The following is a 25,863-nucleotide window of genomic DNA, read 5'->3' on the forward strand; positions in this document are numbered from 1 at the left end:
AGCCCTGGCCCTGCCTGTCATTCTTGGGGTAATGTGCTAGGAAATGGTCTCGTGGTTTACTAAGAAAAGCAAAACAAACTCCCTCTTCCCCGCCTTTGCAACCCAACAACCTGTGGGCATAATTGATTTGCAAGATTTGCAGTCAGGGATGTGGCTTTCTTGCAGATGAAGCTGGTGAATAGCCTGCTCCTTGCTGGCTCTTTGCCTGATTCTCCTTGGTCCAGCGATTTTCCACATTCAAAAGCATCCAGTTTTGAGATGTTAATGGGACATAGCTCCCTCTTCTACCTCACCCTTTCTTTTATCAGCTGAATTCCCCTTCCCTCGTTCCCTGCTGTAGTGCTGGTACTATGCCTCCCATCCCTGTGATCTCTATCAGGGCTGCTGTTCTCCCAGGTGTAAATACACCTCACACTGTGCTCAGTCAGTCCACAGGGTGTCCAGCCCAGTGCTGTGTGTAGGTCTGCTTGCTGGGGTTGGGGAAAAATGGGACGAGAGTGATTCTTCTTCTTCTGACACTTCCTCTATGCTGGGAGTTTAGCAATATGGCGGGGTAGAGTCGGTGATGGGCCTGGCATTGAATTTGTCTTTTCCCCTTTATATTTTTAATTATTTAAACTCAACTCTGAAAGGGTTCTTGGTCTTCAAAATGCCCTAATAAAGGCTTCTGCTGCTGGTGTCCATTTTCCTGATTTCTTCAGCAGTGACCCTTTTCTTGCAGTACTGTGAGAAACCGGTTAATTTTGTCCCCCTGTGTCATGTATGGTTTGTCATGTCTTTGCATGGAAAACATCAGAAGCTGTGTCAGTGCAACTGTTCTTTTCTGAGTTTGCAAGTAACAGGATCAAAAAAAAAAAAAAAAAAGGCAGGAGAGCTGGGCTAGTTTAAGCCATTTATGGCTGGTTTATGCAGATCCTCGCTGTGTCTGAGCCAGGGCTCTCTCTCCTTCCTTCTCTCTCTGACTCCCTTATGCTTTTAGGACCTGCATTTTCATTTGCAGTTTCTACTTCTGGCTTGATTCCTGCCAAGCTGAGTATGGTGCAAGGTGAACCTCCAGGGTGGAGGACACCTGTGTTGTCTATTAGGTGCTGGTGAATGAGGACAGCTGGGGCAACCATCAGCCCTCTGACCCTTGTGCAGTTGGCTCCTGGTGGTGATCACAGAGCAGGCCACACAATGACAAACCAGCAAACAGATGAACATATGATATTCATAAAAGAGCAGGGGTGATTCCCTGTCTGCTGCAGCAGGAGTAGAGGATTAATTCTCTGGGGTTTAGCTGCTGTCTGTTATCACTTCTTACCTGGCAGTCCCATGTCCTGCCACGCAACATCTGTTCTTGTGTCTTGCTGCTACCTGGCTGTGGAGTGGTGTGATTCAAAATCCCCTGCAGGTGAGGGAGATGGAGAAGGCTGCCTGAAACCACCTGGATACACAGTGCCCACAGGCGTTAATTGGTTTGGAGACAGAGTGATGGTTTGAGGGCTCTCTGAACCCATCTCCAGGCTTCAGTGCATGTGTGGGGAATGGCCCAGTTTGGCTTTCTGACTTAAAATGAAGCATGATGGATATCTTGTGCATGGTGCTTAGACATCATCATCACTTCTGTGTTTTACAGTTGGCTGTGGATTATCTTCAAAACGTTTACAGCAAAATAGTTCCTCAAAATCATGTTAGTGCTCTTAGTGCTGAGACTTATTTTCCTTGTGCTCCTTTGATTTTTATCTTCTCTGCATTCTCTGTACGTCACCCTAACAAGTCATAGAGGCTGGACAGTGTCCATATCACATCAATACTGAATTTCATTATATACAAACATCAATCTGGCTCTGGGCTGCCTTTTTAAACTGTCATCCAACCTGGTGGTATTCAGTTTCTGTTTAGGTCTGACCGTGGAAAAGCATCGCTTCAAAGCTTGTTCCCCATAATGTTCAGATCAAAACAGTTCCTCTGTGTGTTTATAATAAAAATATATTTTCACCAGCTCTTGGGAGCATTGACATTTTCATCAAGGCAATTTTCTATGGCCCCAATCCATCACAGCACACGAGCTGTTCCATTGGTTCCAATACAACTACTCATTGCTTAAAGTAAATTGTTTGCTTAAAAGCTTGTTGGATCAGGGCCTATAAGTGAGAAAAGATTGCTGATTAGAAAGCACATTTGTTTCTGTTGTGGGATTTGATGGCAAATTAAGGACACTAGGAGTATTCAAAGATTAATACCTCTGTATTTTGGGAAAGAAATACTTTAATACTTTCACATTATCGAGGCCCTGTAATAAACAGAGATTATGCAAATGGGACACTAAACACTAAATCCGAGACATTAATGGGGTTCAGTGAGAGCAAACTGAAGGCAGAATTAATCTCTGAGAGACCTAAATGGCTATTTTCATGCTTATGAACTTAACATACTTTCAGCTTCACCTTAATGAAAGACACACTCGGCTCACTGTTAAAAGAGGCACTTAAAAGGTATTAGAGGCATAAGTCCAGCTGTTACAAACTCCAATAAATTTGGATTAGGTCTCCACTGTTTGAGTTGTGTGTGTGGGTGCCTGACCTCAAAGCAAGTTGTTGGTTTTTTAACTTATTGATATATAGCATTACATCAGGTTAATTACGCCTTGCTGTATTTCATGTCGTCTCTGCACAAACCCGTGTGCATCATGTTGTGGGGAGCAGGGATTTGGGAGCCCTTGGAGGGCTGGGGTGTGCTGGCCATCTGCCCACCACCAGCCCTCCCTGAAGATGGATGCTTTGCAGAGGCGGCTGCTTGGTTTTACAGTACACAACTGGCTCCCTGCCCTCCCTTCTCCACCCCATCCCATATTTTCATTCCCTGGGGTGACTTCCCTTCACCTCGCTCGATAACAGAGCATATTTTAAAATTTTTATTTTGGTGTGTTGGGGCAAAATGCCAGATGTTGGGCAGAATGAAGAGTTTGAATTGATGGGGCTTTACAAATTTTGTCTCACTGGATCAAATATTTGGTCCTTGTGCTGTTTGGCTATGAATTCCTGGCCACCCATGAAAGGGATCGTGCATGGGTAGAGCACGTTCAGATTTATGGCTGCATCTGTGTAGATGGGTCGAGATAACAGCAAACCTTTTGCTCTGAAGGCACTGCAGCCGCCACGACAAAGGAGATGGCTTAAAATTGCATTTCCATTTAAAGTAACACCAAGCAGCCAGCCCAGCCATGTGAGGGAAATATAAAGCTCTGCAATAGGGAGCGAATGAGGAGAGGGGGGGAAAAAAACCTGGGTAGCAAGTAACTAAAATAGATGAAGTGGAACAGTTGGAAGTCCCAACTTGAGTGACAAGGGAGAAAGAAGAGATCCAAAGTCAGCACCAGATGACTCCAGTCTCACATCCCATCTCTCTCCCCCCCGTTTTGCCACTGTTGCTGCCACTTTCCCAGCAAAGGCAAGAAAAAAAACCAGAACGTCTTTTCCAGATTTGGGGGCTGAGTGGCCTCACATGTTGACACAGCAATAATTTTTAATGAGAAATTTTTAGTATTTGTGTGGGAGAAGTTAGTGTTGTGTACACAGATGCCTCTCCGGCCACCACACCGTGGTCCAGCCCGGCCGCGTCCCCCTCCGGCCTGGCCCGCGGGGTCCCAAGGCAGATTCCTTTCAGGCAAAGGGAAACATTTAGGATTGCTCACCTTTGAACTGCATGCGATGGTGTTTACCTTGGCAAGACAAAGTGGCAGTTTTACAGATATTAAAAACAGTCCTGAGGGGAATCTGGAGGCCTTCCTATATTTTAATCACCCAATTTAGCCAGCCTGAGGACTCAGCTGGAGGGAAAATGTGTGGCAAATCTTGTTTTGCTTTGTTTTATCTTTTAAAAAGGAGATTTAACAGAAAATAGCCCAGTGCTAAAACAAGAAGGGAGAAAAATAATGTGCATTTTAGTTTTTATTCCCTTCCCTCTGGAAAAAAAAAAAAAAAAGTGGGAATTCTCATATTAATCCATAGCACCTCCACGCTCCATATGGTTTCTTTTTTGGTATTTCCTGCTGGGCTGTGCTCTACCTCAGCTAACCCCGCTCCCCTTGCCCTCCTTGGGTGCGTTCCTCTTCTAATTTGATTTCTACCTGTCAGGAAAGATGGGTGCAAATGGGTTTTGCCCACATCTTGAGGCAAGATATCCCCTCCCTGCCAGCACTCCCTCTTGGTGTGCATAATTAAAAAGAAAATTGTGTTTTTGTGGGGGAAGAGATTCAAAGGAGTCATGAGTGATGTCTGAAGTTATGCTGAGGTCAGGACCTTGCTTATTGATTTTCTAACACAGCAGAACCATGTACAAAAGGAAGAGACCTCCTTGCCTCCCCCTGATCCAAGACACTCCTCCAGCTTGTTGAAAAAAAAATTAAAATAAAGGGAAAAAAAATCTGGCTGCAAGCAGTCAGGCTTCAACTGGCCTGTCAGACAGCTCTCTGCAGGAACACAATCCATGTTGATTTTACAGAGAAGGTTGTTATCCACATTTCACCACTGATTTATTGTTTTTTAACCAGCTCCTTATGCTAGACTTTTTTTTTTTTTTAAAGGCCCTTTTGCACTTTGTGAGTGAGGAGATTCACTGGTGGTGGGATGGAAGTGGAGGTGCTGCTGCCCTGCTCTTGCCAAGCTGGGCAGAGGCAGGAGGAGTGCTGCCATCCTCCAGCCCCTCCACCACCCTCCTGTGATGCTCTCCTTAATACTGGCCAGAATTTAGAAATACTGTGGCTAAGGTCCAGTAACACCCTTGGGTCCGCTCTGCCCGTGGGCTGCTGTGGGGCAGCCTGGCTTTGAGATGCTGAGAGCTCTTCAGTTGTTTCAAGGGTAAGATGGGTATGCTGGAGACAGGTCTGAGGAAGCCCTGCAGAATGAAAGTGGCCAAACACGTCCTGTCGCCTACATCTGCAGAATTCATTAGGCGAGCTTGATTGGCCTTTGTTAAACAAAGATGGGATAAGGTTTCATACTTTTTCTGTGGGAGTCAAGCTAGAGTTTCAGGCTGATGATTTAGTCAGGTGTAAGCATGAAGTTTCCAATTTAGAGAAATAAATCTAAAGTGATTTTATTATCCTCTGTTTTACCCTGACACCCTGCTTCACCCCGACTCCCTGTCAGAGCACGCATGACGTGTTTATACAGGCTGCACTGTAATCGACTGGCAGCCAATATAACACGAGACACAAAATGCATCTTCTGCCTAACACAGGCTTTGGTAGCTTCTATATTTCATCATCTTCCTTCTCCTCTGCTGGTAACTCTTCCTTTCTCTGAATCTCTCCTATTCTGCCTGGCAAGACTGTGTGCCCTGGCTCCACAGAAAGAGTTGTCAGTGTGCCGAGACATGGCGTTTTGGATCTCCTTGTGTAGCCACAACTTTGTTTTGCTTCATTCCACGCATCTTCCAGGGAGATCCTTGGATCAGACTAGGCATCCTGTGGCTGGAGTAATTTTAACAAATGTGTGTGCTTGAAACACCCAAAAAAATATTTTTTTTTAGTGGGAATTGGTAAAATTTTAAATAGAAAATCTCTTGTTTACTTATTGTCTGTGTTAGGAGCAAATATCCTCTGAAAACTCTATGTTAAGATTTTTACAGTATACTCATGAAAAAAGCTTATGTGATTAAATTGGCTGAAAAGACCTGTTTTCAAAAGTTACTAACAGAGAAAGCAATAGAAAAGTACAGATAGCAATGCTGGGGGGAAGAAAAAAAACTGCTTTGGCCAGGTTCTCTGATCCCGTTGATTAGGAGCCTGTGCAATTTAGTTATTAGTTAGAACATAAGGACACAAAAAGCAATAGGTCAAATTCATTTCTTCATCTCAGATATATCCCTGTTGACTTCAGTGAAGTTCCTTTAATGATGAATTTGTCCCGCTGGCTCAAAGATAAAAAGAGACGTTATTTTTGTTTAATATTTCAACAAGGGGAAGAGGTTAGCGAGGGAATTTGGTTTGCACAAGTTGTGTTTTTCCATGAAGTTTAGCAAGGGCAGCCACCACCTAGCCAGCTCTGTTGTATATTTGTCTTTTTGAGGGCTGAGTGCTTTCTCTATGGACTCTCCCAAGCCCTTGCAAGGCAGTTTTTGCCAGACTCAACCCACAAAGGATGCTCGCAGCCATGGTTTGTGTTCCTGCCATCAGTGTAGGGAGCTGCCCTCCTTCAGGTGCCTGCTGATCTGATTTCATCTTTGGTAAAACTTTGGGAGGCAGAGCTGTGTCTGTCTGTTGTCCCTGGCACCGCAGCAACTGAGTGCCACCACCTGGTGCTCCCAGCAACGTGCCTAACCATGGTCCCAATGTGACTGAGCTTTTCCTGGGTGAGTCTCTTGTTCCTGGGCTTGTGTTTGCCTTAATGCACAGTTTTGACAGACATGATGTCCTTGGCTGTCCAATACTTTTCTCTTGTGCTTTAGCAGGAATGAGTTCAGGTTTTTTCCACCTCCATCAGGCTGTCCTGGCTGAGGGGAGAATAGGGAGAGAGGCCAGGACTCCACAAAACCTGGGAATACCTTTGGAGACTGTGTGAGGCAAAAGCCAGCTCCAGCCAGGCTGCTTCTGCTTGTACAAGACTGTGTGGAAAAGCGGCATTGCATATTCCCCATTCAAGCCAGACCAGGACTCTGCATGTATCACAGGCAGATGAATGAGGAGGCTTGGCTTTCTTGTGGGACCAAACTCTGGGTGAACTTGGTGATGTGAGAATCCCTCCTCTGTACTCCCTGGAGCAGACAGCTTGTGCTGTGCTGTTTGGCTGTTGTGATGTGTCTGCATGGCTGTTGAGCAGTGTGGGTTGAGTTTACGGATGTTGGACAGGTGTTCATGGAGAGTTGTTTCACCACGTCATTCTTGCTCCAGAGAAAGTGGCCTCTTGCCCAGGCAAGAAGTCAAAAGCTTCACTGGTCGCTATCCATCCTGGAGTTCAAGGCACCTGGCAAGTTTCTCTAAGCCTTGGCTAACAATAGCCTCTCTGCTGTGAGCAGTATTGCTTTTAAACCTGAGAGGAAAATGTTTTTACTGAAGGGAAGGAAACCTTTCCTTTGCTTTTCTCATTCTTGTATCCCTGGGTGCTTTCCAGAGTCGTTCAAAACCATTGCAGCTCAACAAATGGAAACACCAAGTAGCGCAATGTGTGGTTTGGCAAACTTCTCAATCTAAAGTAACTTTAGAGAGACCCCAGCTTTCTCCAAGGAAAAAGGTCCTTTTAATAGTAATGCTTCTGGAAAAGAACTGCCATTTTTTGAGATGCTAACCTGAGATTCGTTAGTGACACAGCAGTGTCACTTTATTTCCCTCTTGGTCCACTGTCCCCTGTGTTGGCCATTGTCCATGGCTACCTGTGAGAAGGGCCTCAGTGATGGGGAAACTGGGAGAAAGTTTCTCAGGAGAATGAGATTAGGTCTTGGCTGTGCTTGCATTTATCCATGATGAATGCTGCTATTCATCCCTCAGCTCCTATAGCATGTGGAAGTCTGGATGTAGGATGAGGGTCTTCTGGTATGGAATTTCGTTGTGCCCTCGTTCCTTGATATCAGGTTTGACAACCATTCCTGGATCTCCTAGCTGTGTAGGCCCCATTGCTGTCTCTGCCTAGGACAAAAGACTTTTGGGACAGAAAGAGAGAGAGCAAGAAAGCCTAGAGAAAACAGATGTGAGGAGTTGAATGACAAGTTAGAGGTTAAAACCTTGATGTAGCCACATGGCTGTGAGGAAGAAGGCTGAGGTAGGAGCTGGCAGCATATTCATGTGGTACTCCTCTGCACTGACCCAGTGTCACTGCCCTCAGCATCTCCTGCTGTCCTGCTTCCTCCTGGCTTACCCAGTAGCCCTCATGCCAGCATGTCCCTGCTGCCACTCAAGTGGATGAGCATCGGGCCGGGAGACCACACGTGAACTTCTTGTGAGGTATAGATGTTACAGAGTCAAAGCCTGGCCACCCTTGGTCTAGGAGGGACTTGGGTTTCCAGTGCCCCAGAGAAGCAGGAAGTGCAGGAGACATGGATATCATGAGAAAAGAATCGATAGTCCCCCCTCAGCCTGACCAAATATTGGTTTTGCCATTCAGTTCGTATCATTTTTCACTGCCTCGCCAGCCCTCGGGGTGGGAGCTACTGCTCGCAGCCCCACCAAGGGTGTTTTGGGAAGGGAGGGATGCAGAGGGACCAGACCTCTCACTGGGCAGGGTGAGGACAGGGAGCAGTCACCTACTAAACTGATCTTGGCTGGGGAGGGGAGCTTTTGTCACCCACTTCTCCCCCAAACCTCCAGCACCATCCCATTCTAATGCTACTGGGGAAGCTTACGTTGGAAGAGATTTATGGTCTTGCATTACCTGTCAAGTGCCCCCCACTGTGCTATGACTCTACTCCTTGTTTAAGATTTGATATAAAATCCAGGGAATGCAAAGGATCTTCCTGGCTTTTGGCAGTTTTGGAGTAGACACTTAATTTTCAAATCCAATCATTAATAAATGCAGCAATTGGCAACCACAATTCAGCCTTCCCCAGCAATTCCTGCTACCACAACTTTGCAGGAGTGCTGCTATCCAAACACTCACAAATTATGATTTTAAACTCAAAATTGTATCTTCCGCTGCTGGAGGTAAAACTATTAATATATAAATAAAAGCTAATTCTGTCCTGGTTGTTTTTCTTCATGAGGTCACCAGTCTCTGAGGAATTATAAGCAAAATAGTAGAGTGCCTAACAAGAAATAGAAAAAAATCATCTCTCATGGCATGAAAAAGAAAGATGTTTGGAATGTTTTTAAAAGATGTTCTTTAGCTTTCTTTGGTTGCAGCTTCTACCACATATATTATGTTTTCCTGGGATTGGAAATGATGGCCTTCTGTTGCTGTTGCTAAAAGCTAGACTTGCTGGGAATTATGTAGCCAGTTAATATTTTTTTTAATTTGTTGCTGATTTATATATTGATATAATGATGCAAACCCACTTTGAGTCCCCATTAAAACAATAATTTACAACAATTCTGTGGTCTCAAGGAAATATTGACTTGTCATCTTCACAAATCTTTGGCTTAATTTTAAGTTATGTTACCTGATGGGAAAATAGTCTTTAAAACAGGAAAAATGGTGTATGGATTTTTTCAGACAGCTTTGGGTAGTATTTCTGTATAAACCAAAAAACCAACCAGCCTTAAAAAAACATTAGAACACCAATAAGTTTCAGAGTTGTGTGTGTGTTCATATGATGTGAGCCACCTGTTGCAAAGAAAAACTAGGCTAATTTTCAAATTCTCATCTGTATTTGCACATCTGGATACATTGGGCTTTTCTTAGCAACGCTGCATGTTAAGGCAAGATGCTTCATTCAGGGAGTGTTGCAGTGGTGGAGCAGGTACCAGGAAGGCTGTAGGATCCCCACACCTGAGGGCTTTCAATACCTGCTCTGCTCTTGGCAGTTATCCTCTTGCAAAGGGGAAACTGGAGCAGGCAACCTTCTTTTACCCTTTCCAGAAAACACATCCATGCTTCTATGGTGCTTTTGTACGTTTTCCAGGGCTGTCTTCTCTTGTGTTGTGGGGCAGTGCTGTCCTGAAGCAGCTGCAGGCTGACTCTAACCTCAGGGACATTGGAGATCCCATCTGGAGTGTGGATGTGTTAAGTGCACAAGACTAAAGACTTTCTTTCAGTCAAAGGTGTTTGTGTCACACACTGTGACACAGGCACAAAAGCCTGAATTTTGCCAGTGTAGGAATTTTGCTCTGGCATCTCAGTTGGAATTGCCTGGGTTTACTCTCCAGGCAGAAAAGAAAAACCCTCTAAAGAGCAACTCAATTTTTCAAAATTAGCTGGCCCTAGGCAGTGCGGAGACTGAGCTGCCCTTGGGTACTGTTGCTTTCTGTTCATGGAAAAGAAAGCACCCACACTGGTCGTTGCTGTGTTTTATAGGACCACAGATGAAAATTAGAGTCTGAATTCTGGCCTTGGACTGACCTTCTCATGCAATGCCCCTTCTGTTGTAGACTGGCAGAGTAAAGAGTGTGAAAGTCCTATGCCACAATGTTCTAGGTTGTCACAGTGCCCATGACCAGGCATGGGGATAGCTGAACTGTACCAGCTCCTGTGGTCAGCTTTTATTTGCCTGCCTGGGCTTTTAGCCCACTGTAGATAGGGCCCATATTTCAGGATAATCCTCAGCATCATAAATTTATCTGTGCAGATGGGAACCAAAGGGAATATTAGAACAAAGCAGGGGGGAAAAAATCAAGGAAAAAAATGTACCTGTTAGGCAATGTGAACCTTTGTGCAGCCTTCATTAGTACCAGCAGGGTTACAGTTACTTTTAATCATTAAACTAATTCTACTAATGCAAACTTTCAACTTTCACCCATTTAAATTGGAAGGGTCTTTAAAATATTTATTATTACTTTAAATCATGCCATTTAAGGTCAAAGCAGAAGCATTTGTTGGATTCGTGCAGGATCCCGAGTTGTTTTCTTACCTGGAGGTTGAGTCCTGGTGGAAAGGTCTGTGTTTCTAATTTTGCTGTGCTATTTGGTTACTATGAGATGATGGGAACACCATTATGGCTGTGCTATTTTCTATTTCTTAATTGGTTGCTCATACACAGGTCTGGCTGGAGCTGAAAATCTCAGGGAAAAAGCCATTAACACCTGCATGTTTGACCTGCAGTTTATAAATCAGAACATATGTTTTCATATTTCTAACCCCCAAAACACCGAGAAATGTGTTAGCGGACATTTGCAGCACACTCCGATGCACGTTGTCTTCCCAGTGTCAGCAGGCCACAGTGTCAAAAGGTATAAATCATTGCAATTACATGGATTTTGCCTGAGGTCTAGCCTTGATTGATGTCTCTCCTAAATAAGATATTATCGGGGAACTGAAACACGCACACCTCTTAACCTGCTGTATTAGGCCTGCAAAATGCCGCTCTTGCTCTCTGTGTGTGTGTGTAGTGCATTTAACAGTCTTGCTGGAATTCTCCGTGTTATTTGAGTGATGACTGCCATCCTGGATGGTTTATTTAGCTTGCTATTGTGGAAAACACTTCAACAGATAGTTGCATCCGGTTGCAATCCCTGTTGAAATTGGCAAGGCTGACTTTCGCACTTGCAGTTCATCCCAGTTTAGCTGAATGGGATCACTTACAAATCCTGTGAAAGAGTGGTGGGAGAAATACTCCCCTCTTTCCAACCCAAAGCAGACCTACCTAAGCATTGCTCTGAGCTGCCTAACTAATCCCGTTCTTCCCTCTTTTGATGACAACACCTTCTGCAAATGGCACCCTGCTCCACTTTTATCATCCCTTGGAATTGTTCCTGGTGCTCACCTGACACTGTAAGAAATCCAAAACTCCTGCAGGTTTTCAGTCTTTTTAACACTAGTGGGTTTTTATATGAGGTGGCCCAAGGAAAATGTGCTTGTAGGATTGGCTGGATGGAAAAAAATCAGGGTAGCAACTCCCGTAATTTGGATCAGAGCTGGAGAAGTGGGATGACTTCTTCAGGGTGATGTCTTCACATCACACCACAACTTCCAGAGAAGAAAGATTGGGCCTTGTCACATCCCTGAGTTGAAAACTTTCATTCATAAGAAAATGGCGATTTGCAGTAGCAATTTGAATTATATCCAGATTTGGTTTTGTATTTAGGTTGTACATATCAGAAATACTCCCAACTAATGGAACAGTGGATCACTGATTTTAAAAAAATAAATTAAAAAAAAAAGTATGTATTTTTGTGTATGGAAGAAAAAGACATTAACAATCTGCTTGGGAATATTATACCTTTAAAAAGTTTCTACCCCTGTTGTCATGTTATTTTAGATAACAAAGATGCTATGTTTTTTAGAGCAAGGATTTAAACAGAAAAAAAAAAGTAACTTTAGGTTGGTGGGGTTTTTTTTCCCCTTTTCCTACAGTTATGGTAGTTACTTGAAAATCATTTTAATGGTTAACTTACCCTTTAAGACCAAAAGTTCTAACTTGAGTCAATGTACTTAGCTCAAAATCCCTGTAGAGATTCAGGTTTCTTGCTCGAGCTGCCTGGAGTGGTGAGTTCAGGCCTTTGCAGTGATTGTCAGCAAGGAGAACATTAATGGAGTATTAGAAAAATGAAGTCCTCGACCCCTCCTCCCCTTCTGGCTGGTTGTTTCTACATGGTGGGAAGGAAAACATTTTCCCCGTCAGCCATTTACTGTGCAACAGGGGGAAACTGTCAGCTTGCTATGAGCAAACCCCTGCAAGATAAGTCAAAATGATTTACCCTGTAAATAAAGTGGGCTGTTTTCTTTACTTGGAAGAATTGCCCATGTGGCGAGACTTCCTATGGGAGGGGATGTGGTTGGCCCTTCGCATTTATCCACTGTGTTTGTCTTTTTTGAAAAAGCAACATTGGAAAGATTAACAAGTCTGTCACTGAAGGAACTGATATATCAAAGCTGTGGAGACAAAGCAGGCCATTCATTCCTTACGTTTCTGAAATCTCACTTCCAGTGCAAACCAGGTCTTCCCATTTAGATGCAGATGAAAGGAGGGATTTCCCTCTTCCTCCTTCTCCCCAAAGTCTCAGGGATTTTTATGTATTTATGTGTGCACATATATATATATATATATATATATATATATATAAATGTGTGTATATGTGTGTCCATATGCACATGTTCACGCTGTGCTTTGCATTGGAGCCCTCCCAGGCTGGGGAGTTATTTGCCACTCTGGGAGAGGCCACAGGGGTGCAGGGGATGGGAACAACCTGAATGTAGTACTAGACTTGAGGGATCACTATTCCCATGGACAGCCACAGAAATTTAGGGTTTCTCAGTTTTTATTTTTTTTTTAAATTTAAGCATGAGAGGGCTTGGGGGTGAGGAGGGATATTAGAGAGGAACATTGATGTAGAAAGGGACTGGATGTCTTGAGAATCCCACCGGATTTATGGTACATGGAACATATGCACACAGATCATATTGATTAGGGTGTATGCACTGGAGAGGAAAAAAATAATTGATCTTGTCAGGCTGCAGGATGTTTTGAGATTTCTGATGCAGTGTTGGTTCCACATCATCATTTCTAGGGAGAAAGAAGAAGCATATAAAGGACACCCTGGAGATGTGGCAGTCCCAGGTTGCAATCATTGCTTGGCAGATGGACATGCTTTCTAAAAACATGACTTCAGATATTTTCGTTTGTTTACTTTAGCTGCTCACCTGTGTGTATATGTTCTTCCACCTAAGGCAAAGAAACAAATGTGTGTGGTTTTTCTCCCAATGCCAGAAATAGTGCTTTTTAAACTCTGATGTGCACAAACAGCTGGTGTCCAGAGAAGGACCTCAGCTTTGAAAAAAAAAAACCAACAACCCTATTTAAAATTGCCATATGCTTGTAAGCATATTCAGCAGAGGCAAGAGGATGAGTGCAGTTTGCTTTTCAAGGTGTCACCTCTGTCATATGGGAAAAAGCCCTCTGCTGAGAGGTGCTGCATCCCCAGATGTACTTGACTCCATCTGGAAAGCAAAATTCTGCTTTCCAAGGACTCCTTTTTCCTTTGGCCTGCAGAGCCTCAGCCAACTTCCCCTACACCCTTGTTTATGCCTCAGGCAGGGCAATGCACGTGTCCCAGCCTGGGGAGGTGTTTCCTTGATGGTTGTTGCTGCTGGAGAATGTCACCCAAACAGGAACGTTTTGTGTGTGGTGCTGCAGCAGGTACTGACCCTTCTCTGTACCACTGGGGTAGGAAAGCCCTCTCTACAGGGAAAGCTCGTACACAGCACAAAAATATTCAGTGCTGTGTCAACGCTGGACCTTTATTTATTGCACCTCAGTCAGTGCAAACTTCAGTGACAGGCTTTTATATGACCTTGGGCTATATTCTTACCTGAATAAATGGAAAGTGTTTCTCTTCTGAACACCTGGGGTTGTATTTTATATAAAATATGTACATTCTGGAGAAAACAGTAAATATGGCCATGAACTCCTGAGATCAAGTTTCTTTATCAAACATGCACCACTTTCCCAAGGAAAAAAAAAAAAGCCCAGAAAAATGCTGAAGCTTCCCTGTACAAATGACAATAAAATACGATTGCCAGGCACAATTCCATCAAGTTTTACAACAATTGCTTTTGAGCTGTTAAGTATGCTGTGCTTTAGTCAAGGATCTTGTGCTTTTGTACACAAGCCTCATGTTTGGTGACATTGAACCTTCACATGCAGATTCTGATTATTCAAAAAGTGGGGGGGGAAGAAAGAAAACATGGGAAAGCTACTTTACATTTGTACCGCAGATTGTTCCCTTTTATCTGCAATCAGAACAAAGACTCACTCAGTTTTTATTACAGTCCTCTTGGAAGCTGTTAGCTACAGTGTGAACCTCTCTGGGGTTAAAGTGTAGAAAAATTGGGAGATGCTTGTGGTTTTGACAGAGAAGTGGAAGATTCCACTGAGAGAAAGGTTGGTACCTCTGTTGGAGAGTAACGGGAGACAGTGTTAAGTGAAAGATGTTAGCTCATTTACAATCACTTCAGTTCAGTTTACTCCCTGAGGTCACCATCCTGCAGAGTTCTGTGCAGGCTTTATGCTTTTCTGTATGAATAGTTCTGCTGGAGTCCTTAGCTTAACCAAATCATTATCCATAAGGATGAGCCAGGGCAGGGTGAGGGAGGTGCTGCTATTGTTAGCCAGGTATACATAATACATAGCCTGCTTGTATTATCCAGAGCCGTGGCTGAATACCATGGATTTCACTTGGAAGTACTCCTGGGTTGTTGCTTTTTTTTTTTTTTTTTTCTTCCCAGCTTTTCCATTAGACCTTTTATATTTCCCTCCATATTCAGCACTTTGGCACCTGCCTGTGGGAGCAAGCTTCTCCAACAGGTGCCTTGGTTACTGGTTTATACATCAGTGGTTTTGGCCAAAACACCTGTTGATGAGTCAGGAAAAATGACACAGAGCTGTTTTTTAGTTGCTGGGTTTGCTTTAAATTTTTTGGCTCTGAGAAGTTTTTTCTTGAGTAAGAAGAGAGTGAGAAGTCACTGCTGGATGTTATTCCTGTCTGGGGAGGCAGCTGACCTCCGTGTTACTCGCAGAGTGAGTGGGCACAAAGCATCCTGGCACCTTTTTCTGGAGCCTGTCTGCACGGAGGAGGGGAGAGCAGTCAGCTTCCAGGTGGTTGCAGGGCTGGGCTGGAGGAAAGGCATTGCTAATGCCTGAATCTCTCTTCCCAACATGGCTTGCAAGGAGAACATAGCCCCAGAATAAATTCCATGGGAGTCTGGGTGTCTGACAGAGCTCAGAGGAAGGCTACTGTTGGCTCAGGAACAGCAGAAGCCGTTACAGTCACATGTAAATCCACACTGGACGTCAGAATGTCTATCCATGGTAAGTGGGACCTTCCAGACTAGGCCAGCTGAAGGGGTGGGACCAGGAAAGTGGAACCTACCTGGGTCACACAAGGATTGGAATGGCAGGGTTACTTTGAGTGACAAGGCATCATTTATAATTCTCTGTTCCTGTTTCCTAACTCTGGCTGCCCAAGGATTGATGGACCAGCCCCATTTGCTTCCCACCAGCCCTTTAAATGAGGGTAACTTTAAAAAAATAAAAAAAGTTAAAGGAGTGGTGCTCTCAAGCTGTTGTCTCTAAGTTGTAGGACTCAGAGACAACTGGTGAACGTCATCTTAATTCTGTCAGTCATGAGGGGCAGAGGATAAGCAATAATTTTTCTTGCTATGCCTCAGTTTCCCTTGATCATGTTTAACATGCACATGCTTTCCCCATCTGATGCTCAGGGTATAATGACATTGTTAATTAGTCCCATGTTTCATGGCACTGATTCAGGTACCATATTTCAGGAAAGGGTGGCTAACAATTGGTTCTGGACCTCTGTTAATGACCTGCATTTTGTTGCAAGAAGGGGTTAAAACCATCCAGAAAAAAATCACCTCCTTTGTAACCTTTGTTTCAAAATCTTGACAACCCAAGGATGTTTGCTTTTCTCACTGAAGGTTAAGTTGTCCTAACAGGTGCTAATTTTGTGTTTTCTTATGGAGATTTGTCCATATTAGAAGCAACTGTGAGCAAACAAAAATGCCAATTAGAGTGCAAGGTTATTCTTCCTCCTCCTTGTTTCAGTGTAGTCCCCAGCTATCTTTACTGGCTGCCTTAAGCCATAGACTTATCCTTTCAAACCTTCTTGATATTCAATTCAGTAGACTTGTGCCCTCTTTAGGGAAAAAAACATCCTTTTAATGTCATGGGAAAAATACTGTCATGGGCAAGTAGATGATCCATGCTAACTGGGGTTTGTCATCAGCTTTGGCAATCTGTGTAGCAGGGTTTGAGATTAATGGAGCCAAAGACTTTAAGCAAATATTGTTGGCGTGTAGTTAAACTGTCAAGAGAGCAAGAAAAAGACTTGCTCTGCAGCCACTAAATAAAGATTTGTATTCACCAAACACAGTGAACCTTTTATTAGCAATTATTTGCAGCTCACTACCTTCCAAAAAGGAAACAATTCGGTGTAACTTATTGTCAAGGGCTTATTTGCAATTTGGTGCCTTTTTTTTCTGTTCCCTTTTCTTACTCTCTATTTTGAGAGTTTAATTTGAGTAGCTCTGAAGCTTTATCATCTCTGTTTTCAAAACTGTATGGGCCAAATCTTTTGTGTCATAAATAGTTCATTTAATTTCAGAAAAATTTGAGTCTTTGGCCAAATTTGTACAGGCTGTAAAAATAATAAATCCCCTCCCCCGCCAAAGCCCCAACAAACAAAACCTCACACTGAAATTCTCTAAATCCAAATAATGGCTATTAATTATTACAATATGCTAACACGAGGTCCAGAATGTTTTCTTCCAAGTATTCAACTGAGATGTAATAAACCAGAACAACGCATCAATTATAATATTTTATGATTATTTTATACTCTTGGCAAAATGCATGTGCTGTTATCTCAAACCTTATTAAAGCTCAGCTGATTAGAGGTTGAAGTTTTTACATAAGTTATTGATGTTGTTTCTTTAATTCAAACATTTTCATAACAGACTAGCTAGGAAAATATTTTTCTTGGCCGGAACCTTAAGATGAGAGACTTGTGTTGAAGGTAAGAGTATGCAACTGTTTGTTTGGATTAAGAATGCTGAACAAACAACTCCTTGCATCTGTCTTTGAAACAGTTCTCTAGTACAACACACTTAACAGTTTCTGAAAAGACACCCACATCTTGTGCTCGGAAAATGGGCTATTTAAAAATCACCTGTGTATATTGTTCATGGCTATCAGGCTCCTTGGTTATACAGTGGCTGTTTAGCTTCTCTTTCACAGAAGTTTCTGATATATCTGTTGCCTTAAAAATCCAATGATGCTGGTCTTTCCCAGAAGTAAAACCAACCTACACTGGTGTGGCTTACCTCCTTTTTTTGCACTTCTGCCTCCCTGTTCCCCCTTACCCACTGGGGTAAGAAGGCACTTAGTCTGCTTTATACGTGATGGGAAAATGGGTGTCGAGATGGAGAGATGTCATGTAGATATCCTAAAGTCCTACAAGCAGCTTGTGACAAAAGGGAATTGGATCCTGGTCTCCTGAACTTCTAGGCCACTCTCTCAGGAGAGCTTGGGTAGTTGGTAGCACAGACAAAAGCAGGAGAAAACTGTTGGAAAACTTTGGTGATTGGAGAGGTACAAGCATTGGCATCAAGGCTGTGCAAGGAAAAGCGCCCTTCCTGTCTGCAGGATTTAGAAAACTCAGTGTGCCCAAAGCTTGTTTTCTTTAGCTCTATCAGCTGATCCAGGAAAAGATTATTGTTTAGAAACCTTTTCCCTCTATTTTCAGACCAACATAGATACAGCGACACAGCTCACTGGGAGAAAGTATTCTCTGCAGAATTTTTTTTGGGTCAGAATGTAAATTTCTGCTTCTGCCTTTGAATGTTTCTCTAGAAACATTCAAAAAAGTCTAGAGCCAGCCTATTACAGAAATGCAACTTAATTTTCCTTCATCCTTTTGACATGGAAAATGCATATCTGACGGAGGTTATTTGTTTTCACTTGCCATGTGCTAAGAAAGTTTATACATTGCAAGTATTACCAATCTAAACAACACAGGCTAATTGGTGTCCATATAAAAACAGAACAACATGGTTGTTTGAAGGATTGTCATATGTTTCGCAGTGGAAATGTTTAAATGTCAAAAAGATTCAGTGTCTGTGATTGAACTTACATCTGTCTTATGGGTTTATAGCTATAGGAAGCCCTTCATCTCTGTATTGTCTTCAAGCATTACTTCATGCAAAGATTTGGATTCTGTATACTTAAAGGATTCTTTTTTAATGGACAAAAGGTCTTTGTATGGAGTCATTAATGATCCTGGTTGCACGTGTAGTGATCTGTATTGACAAGGTGATGGAGGATATTTGAAAAGTGTTTCTTAACACATCAGAGGGAAGTCACAACAGCGCAAGTGAAGAAAGACGAATGGCTGCTGAACAGCCTCCTACAACACATGATGTGCTGTGTATTAAACATGTCTTGGAAGGAGTTTAGTGTAATGGAAGGTCCCATGTGTCAGCTTCTCCACAGTAAATGTTTACAGCTGAAAGATCTGCTGTCAGTTCCTTGGTGGTGCTCAGAGTATCTTTGTAGCAGCCAAAGGATATGACTGTACCAATACTTTATCTCTGCAGTCCTGCTGGGTCTTTGAGGTGGTGCAATGCCCTGTTTATGGCTGTACTAACACCAGGGTAGAAATTCCTGTTCACATGGGCTGTTGTGAGCCAGCAGCAGAAGTAGCTGCCCTGCAGTCAGGTATCACCAAAGCAAGCAGTGACCCAGATACACTTTTTGTTGAGCTGTACTCTAGACTTGTTATAGGTTGCTGGGCATAAAAAGGGGAATCTGAGCATAAATAACAGGTCATTTCACTTCCTTCTATGCCACTGGCCAAAGAAACCAGTACACACAATGCCCATTAGGCAAAGAGGCTGAATCAGTAGCAGAGGAAAGTTTCTTCAAGCAGGATGCTTCTCTTCTCACATCTTGAGTCCCTTGGAAGCCCTGGGCAGTTTAGGTCCAATAGCAGAGCCCTGTTGTGCATGCTCAGTGTGTCTGGAGATTTTGGTGTAATAGGCAACACTTGTGGTTTAAACCTTCCTTAATGTATGGCATGACAAGTAGGGATGCCAGGAAGTGTAGAAACCCCTAAGGAACAGCACAAAGGCTTGGGCAGCAGTGATGGTAACTCTGCAGATAGCTCTTCTGTTGGACTTCTGTCCTTTATCATAGGATTTCACCCTTGCCTACGGAAAATGTTCATGGTTCTTACTGATGTCTTGCTGCCATCTGCCCTATGCTCTCTCCTAATGAAGGAAGAGCAATATCACTAGAAATGTTCTGGGAAATGTCTGAAGGTGTAACTGGATGGCTGGATCATGTAAAAAGCTGAGTGGAATTGGAAAAATGGTTTGTGTGCGTTTAGCTTCCAGGAGAAAATGCTTCTGAGGCATCAGGTCCTGACCAGTGCAATTCAAGTAGTGAAATGAAGGAATTTGGTCTTAAGAGCTTGCTTTAGGTGCTGGGCTCAGCTTTAATTGCTCAGCAGACTTTTACGTGTGCTTATCAGCTGTTTCTGAAGCTCTTCTTTGGGTTCAAGAGTGTGCGAAGCTACCTGTGATAATGTTGTGTGTTTTTACACCTCGAGGAGCTGTGATGAAGCTCTCATTGACCCGAGCTGTAGCTGTGAAGAGCTGGGAACTTATCCCCACCAGCAGCAGTGCTGGGCAGAGCCACAGCCCTGGTGGGGCTGGGGGAGCCCGAAGGCAGTGCCCTGCAGTACCAGGGAGTGTCAGCATCTGCAGAAAGGAGTGACTGGGGGCTGGGGGGAGAAGGCCGAGGTGGTTCCTAGCAGAAGCTCACATCACATAAGCTATTTCCTCTCCAGCCCATCTCAGGACACTCCTTGTTGACATATATGTTTCCATTTACACTGCAGTATGTTTGCCAGAGGGCAATTGCTCCTTTAACCTCAACCCTTCTCTTTATGCCTTCTCTGTTTGCTCATTTTAACCCTGTTCTCTTTATCACTGCCCATCCCTCCCCTTCTCTCTTCTCTACCTCTGATTCCTATTTCTTAATCTGTCTTGGTTTTTCACCCTTTGGATTTTTTTCCCCACTTCCTCCCTCCCTCTGAATTCCCCACCATCTGTCCCCTCCACTTGACTGCTCGACTGCTCTCTTCCATCTTTCCCCCTCATTCTTTCTCTTGTTTTTTTTTTTTTTTTTTTTTTTTTTTTTTTTTTCTTTGCTCATAGTGGACTAAAGGTCATCCTCACATGGAAAAAGATGCCTTTTCTGGGGTCATACCTCTGTCTTCAGTTCCATTTCATCATATATGAGGTTCTAGGAGCCTTGAATTTCCTTTTTTTTTTCTTTAATTTTCTTGTTTTTTTGAAACAGCTGTTTTGATAACAGCTGAATGTACTCCAGGAGTTCCCAGAGATAGCAGGTAGCCTCTATCCAAACTCCAGAACGGGAAAATTTAGGGCTGTGTGCACACCAATAAAGCATGTCTGGGTTGGTGGAGCTATGCCCGTCACACCAGTTAAGGACCTAGTTCAGGACTGGGTTACTTCCCTTGTTCAAAGAAATGGCTTGCAGTATTTGCAACATTTTCCTGGATTGTGTACATGAGTTAGATTTTCAGCATTTCCTATTTTCAATTACTTTGACTGAGCTTGGAACCAGTCCCCAGCCTCATATAATAATGCCTTTTGTATCTGCACTTGGCACTCCCAGCCAAATCTGTGCAAAGAATCATTTCTGGTGGAACAGCATTGCAGAGAGGAATGGCTTTTCATAAAAATTTTTAAATATATATATATATGTGTGTTGGCAAATGCTGCATAAATGTTATAGCTTATCCTGGCAAAACAGCCCTTTTGCTGTTACAAGGGATTTCCTTAGGGAAACTGGTATAAATTATCCCAGCGGAAGCATCCTTTTTGCTGGTTGTGAGGAAGGTGGGTCCAAGAGCACTGCCAGTAAGGCATTACTAACATAGCTTTGGCCTTGGAACTGACTTAGCATTGTTCAAACTTGTGTTGAGGAGGTTGGTGTGTTTAAAATTTGTGCCAGAGCATCTGTGCAGCTTCTTACATGTGTGTTTTTTCATAATGACAATTTTTTTTATTAGCATCATTTTCAGCGAAAAACATAAATAATCTCTGTGAGTAAACCTATGCTAAAATAAAAGAAGCCAAGATTGGGTTTAATGGTGACCCAGGCTCCTTTTCACTCTTCCTTTCACTAGGAATTTAGGGATCAGTATCACCCCCTCCAAAAGACACCTTGGAATAAATGCTGCCCAGACTAAAGACTGTTGTATTTTAAAGGCTTCATTGCACCTAGGAGTTCTAGAAAATCATGTTGGAAAGGAGGCTGAGTAGGAGATGCCTTCATTCACGTGGCTGTGGGATCTGAGGGTTGCTGGAACAGCTCCACGTGCCACAGGGCCGTCACTTCCCTGTGCGGAGTTGTCCTAGGCAAGAATAGTTCCCTATGGGCTGTGGCTGGAGAGGTCAAAGTCACCTCCCACTTTGGAAGGTGGGGTTTGAGCCTGTGTGTGCCCTGGATTTGTACTTTGGACACCAATCTGCTGCTTGTTGTATCAGGGTTATGTTAAGCCCGAGTAAAAATAATTTGAGCGGCGGCATACGAGCTCATTGTGCCTTAATAAAGAAAACAACACCACATTCACTCATCACACTTTGAAATTAAAGCTGTAATGTCATAAAAGGGAACTTTTATTGTTTTCAGAGAACATAAAAGCCCTTGGAACGAAGTCAGAAGGGTATTTTGATGAATAAGGTCAAAGTCTGGTGTACATAAAGTGAGCATTGTACAGCATTATAGGTCGTACTGAGTGTCAGCAAGTTACCAGAAGCCCTGATCCTGTCAGCACTCAAATGTGTGCGTGAGTTTGCCCTTGTAAATACCCTCATTCAAATACAACTGCAGCAAAGTTATGCTCAAACATGAGTGTTGTAAGAATCAGCATTTTCCTAGTAAAATGTTGAGGAATCAAGATTCTGAAATCCCAAATTGGCCTCACAGAGCCAAAATGTGGATTTTTCAATTACATGAAATTTTCAAAAGTCTCTTAAGCTTTTCTTTATACAACCTAAAGCATTTCATATTGATGTTCATTTTTTTATAACATCCATTATTAGTTTGAAATAACAAATATAGTAACTGTAAAAGAAAAACCCAAACAACCCATGTAATGACATTCCAGAAGTGTTTTCTTTAATTTTTTTTCCCTGTTCAGTAAAATTTCCTTATAAATCAATTTTGCTGAGAAGGACTTAACTTTGGCACAAATATCTTTTCTCAATATTTTTATTATGAGTTCTAATATTCAGAAAATCTGAAAATCTGCTTTCCTGACAAAAGTTTGTAATGGTGAAATTGTTTTCAAGCCCTTTCTAGACTGGATTAAATTACTTTATAAAAAAAGTCTGCTTTCTGTTTCCCCCCACCTCCCCTCAGTTATCCTAAAACTTGGAGGTTTGGAGTGTACAAAATCTTTTTGTAGCTTTTTTTATATTTTTTTCAGATTATTTTGAAATTAAAAAAAAAGGTAAAATAGCACTTCAGAGGAAGAGAAGGCAATTCAATCACAAGAAAATACTTTTTCTTGCTGAAAGGACAAAAAATGCATTTAATTGTCTAAATTTCAGCAGAGACTAGTATCAAATCTGGTAATATCAAAAGTGTCAGTTCCTTGATTTGGCTTTAGCTGGTTGAGGGTGAGGTGCATCTCCCTGTACCTCTGTTGCTCTGTGATGGCTGGTCCCCTTGTGCTGGGTGTCATGCAGCTCCGTTCCCCAGCAGCTGTAGTCATTCCTGTCTCTTAAATAGGCAGTATTTAATGTATGGTACCTCACCATGGCCCAAATTTCCAGCCAGAGAAAGATGGCCTTGGGTAAGGATCCTCCCCATCCAGGGGACTTGAGAGATGCAGCAGGAGGAAAAAAGGAAGAGGAGAAGCAGAGGTTGGAAGCCTTTGGTGCAGCCTGGTGCTGCCTCCCAGCTCCATCTCAGCTGTTTGAAGCTTTAAACAATTTGAATAATGACTCTGGAGTGCGGAATAAAAGGTGGCAAGGAGAGCTTGTTGAAACAAATAAGATTTTTCTTTTTTTTTTTCCCTCTCCACATGAGAGAAGGCAGACTGTGACTTACAATGAGTGCTGTGAGTCACTGAGACAGAAAAAACCCACCAAGCCACAGCCTGTTTGCTCGTGCAATGGCTATGCTGCTGCCCTCCTCCATCCCTTCCCTGTTTTGCTCCCGAGCCCACATGGCAGACATTACATGCCGATCTATTCTTAAACTGTTTCTGGTTTCTTTGTGGCACCAGCTGCAGGGGAGCGGAGTCACGCGAGTAAAGGAGGATGTTTGGTGGCTCTGCCAGCCATGCCCAGCCTGGTCGCCCCACAGTCTGGCACAAAATGTGGAGGCAGCCTCGTCCACCAGATTTCTCAGCTCCTCCCAAAGCGAGTGCGTGTGCATTTATCCCCGGGTTGGGGGAAAAAAATAAACAAACAAAAAAACCCCCCAAAAAACCCCCAAAAAAAAACAACAGAAGAAAAAGGAAAGAAAAAGGAAGGATCAAAGTGTTATTTGTAAAACATCTTGTGGTGCCAGGTGGAAATGAAAGCAGGATGATCTGTGAGATATTCGATGGGGATGTAACTGAAGTGCATTTTCCAGCAGCTCATTAGAATAACGAGGAACCCACAAAGGACATGGGAGACGAAAACAAGCTTTGTTGCCCTGTCATTATTTTTAGGAGCAATGTGATACCACTGAGGACTGGGTTAATAACAGATAATTGCTGGCTTTATTCTTGCTTTTCTCTCTTTTTTCCCCCCTCCCCTCTTCCCTGAATGGTTTTATGGGATATGGACTTAGTAATGTTGTGGCAAAGTGTCATTTCCTGTTTTATTGGGATGACTCAAGTGTGTGCGCTGTGGCGGAGGTCAGGAGCACGTTTATGAAGTTTGCACTGTGGTTAATTAGTAGGAGTGGGCAAGTTTCCTTCTCCCTGTCTCTTTGCTCCTGTGGGGGGATGGAACAAACTGGCCATAAATTTGCCTGGACCATGCTGATCTCACACGGGTTTGATCCTGAAATGATGCCCAGTAAATCAGCCTGTGACTTCTCCAAGGACTCCCTATCCCTGAGCAGTGCTGTGCTCAGGATCTGCAGGAATTGCAAACCTGCCCATGTAGAGCTTATTGAAACCCTTGGATTTTGGACTGCAGAGGGGTCTGAGGAATCAGCTGCTCTTCCTTCTTTGCCCAGGCCACTTGAGTGACATTTGGCAAACACTTTTCTGCCTGTGGCAGATTTTCTCTCCTGCTCTGGATTTGCCGTTGTTAGGCTGCACTGATTGCTGCTGGTCCCAGGTCCCAGGACAGTCACAGGTGTAAGGAACTTCTTTCCATGCCTTGTGTCCTGTCCTGGCTGTTCAGGCCCAATGCAGAGGCAGCTGTTGGGCAAACACAGATCCAGGATAGGGCAAGTGGAAAGGAAAAGTGCTGTTGTGGTTGGTGGTACTGCAATAAAACACACTTGCTGTTTCTGACAAGTTTAGGTCGCTATTTCCATAAAACCGTCATATTATTAGTTGATATAATTCATTTTTATTCTATGTTTTTATTATCTTAAGGCCAGCTCTTGGCTTTATTTTATGGCCTTGATTTAGCTGTCTGACTTCCTGGGATGGCAGAGAGATTCTCAGCTGTCATCGAAGAGCTCTCAGTCGCTCATGGGTTTGTATTTGCTGACTTAATGTGAGACTCAGGGGCTGTATTTGCAAAGATCTGCAGCCCTGGTCAAGCAGCCAGCTCACCCCCAAGCTCATCATGCTCTTTCTGAACTTCCACAGAAGTGTTGAAGGACTCCATGAGGAAAGTATGGCCTTTGATGGCTCTTGGGTGCTAACAGGGACCCAAAAAGGGAAATATTCAACAGCACAGCCAATTGAAGTGTTCAGCTGCTTGGAGAAGAATTCAAAATGCTTAAGTTTGGTGAAGACGAACAGAAAAAAATGGCAGAATGATCAAGGAGAAACGGGGCTTTCCACAAATTAAAAGAAGAAAGCTCATTAAATTAGAAATGTTTTTTATTTTTGACCCAGGGATTTTTCAAGAGACTTGTGTGCAGAAAAGCTGAGGTAGAGAGTTTTATGGTTATTTTAAATTATATGACTTGGCCTGAACCAGTATAAATTAGGGCTGAAAATGAAAAATAATTTTTGTTGTATTTCAGTGCCCCACCTCTTTAAGAAATAATCAGAATACAGATTAATGAAAAGCCTCTGAAAGTACAGTTGTTCAGATCTCATCTGGGTTACACAAGTAGAAAATCCAGAATCAGTCATAAAATGTGTTAATGCCCATCAAAAGAATGTTAGTGAAATTATTTGCTCTTATTAATAAAGCATATCAAGCAGAAAATTTTACAGTGAAGGGGAGGTAAGCACACAGTTTAACTTTATAGCTATCTATGTGGGTAAAAAATTTATAGCCATAATATGGGGTTGCAAAATGTGGAGCTTGAGGTCAGGAGTCAATCTCTTATTTCAGCCTGATCCATACTCTGATGGTATTGGACAAAACAGCTGCTAGAGCTCCATTCAGGCCACGTGGTCTCAGATGAGGCCAGAAATACTTCACAGGGTGGTTGTGATGCGATGTTCAGCCCCACCTTTGGCTTTCTCATGTCCTTCAGAGCAGTGCTTCAGGCAATGAATGTATCAGAAGAACTGAAGTGTTTGGGAAGGAGCAGAGAAAGGTCCTCTGAAGGAAT

The sequence above is a fragment of the Anomalospiza imberbis genome, chromosome 9 (assembly GCF_031753505.1).
Source record: "Anomalospiza imberbis isolate Cuckoo-Finch-1a 21T00152 chromosome 9, ASM3175350v1, whole genome shotgun sequence".
NCBI classification, from domain to species: Eukaryota; Metazoa; Chordata; class Aves; order Passeriformes; family Viduidae; genus Anomalospiza; species Anomalospiza imberbis.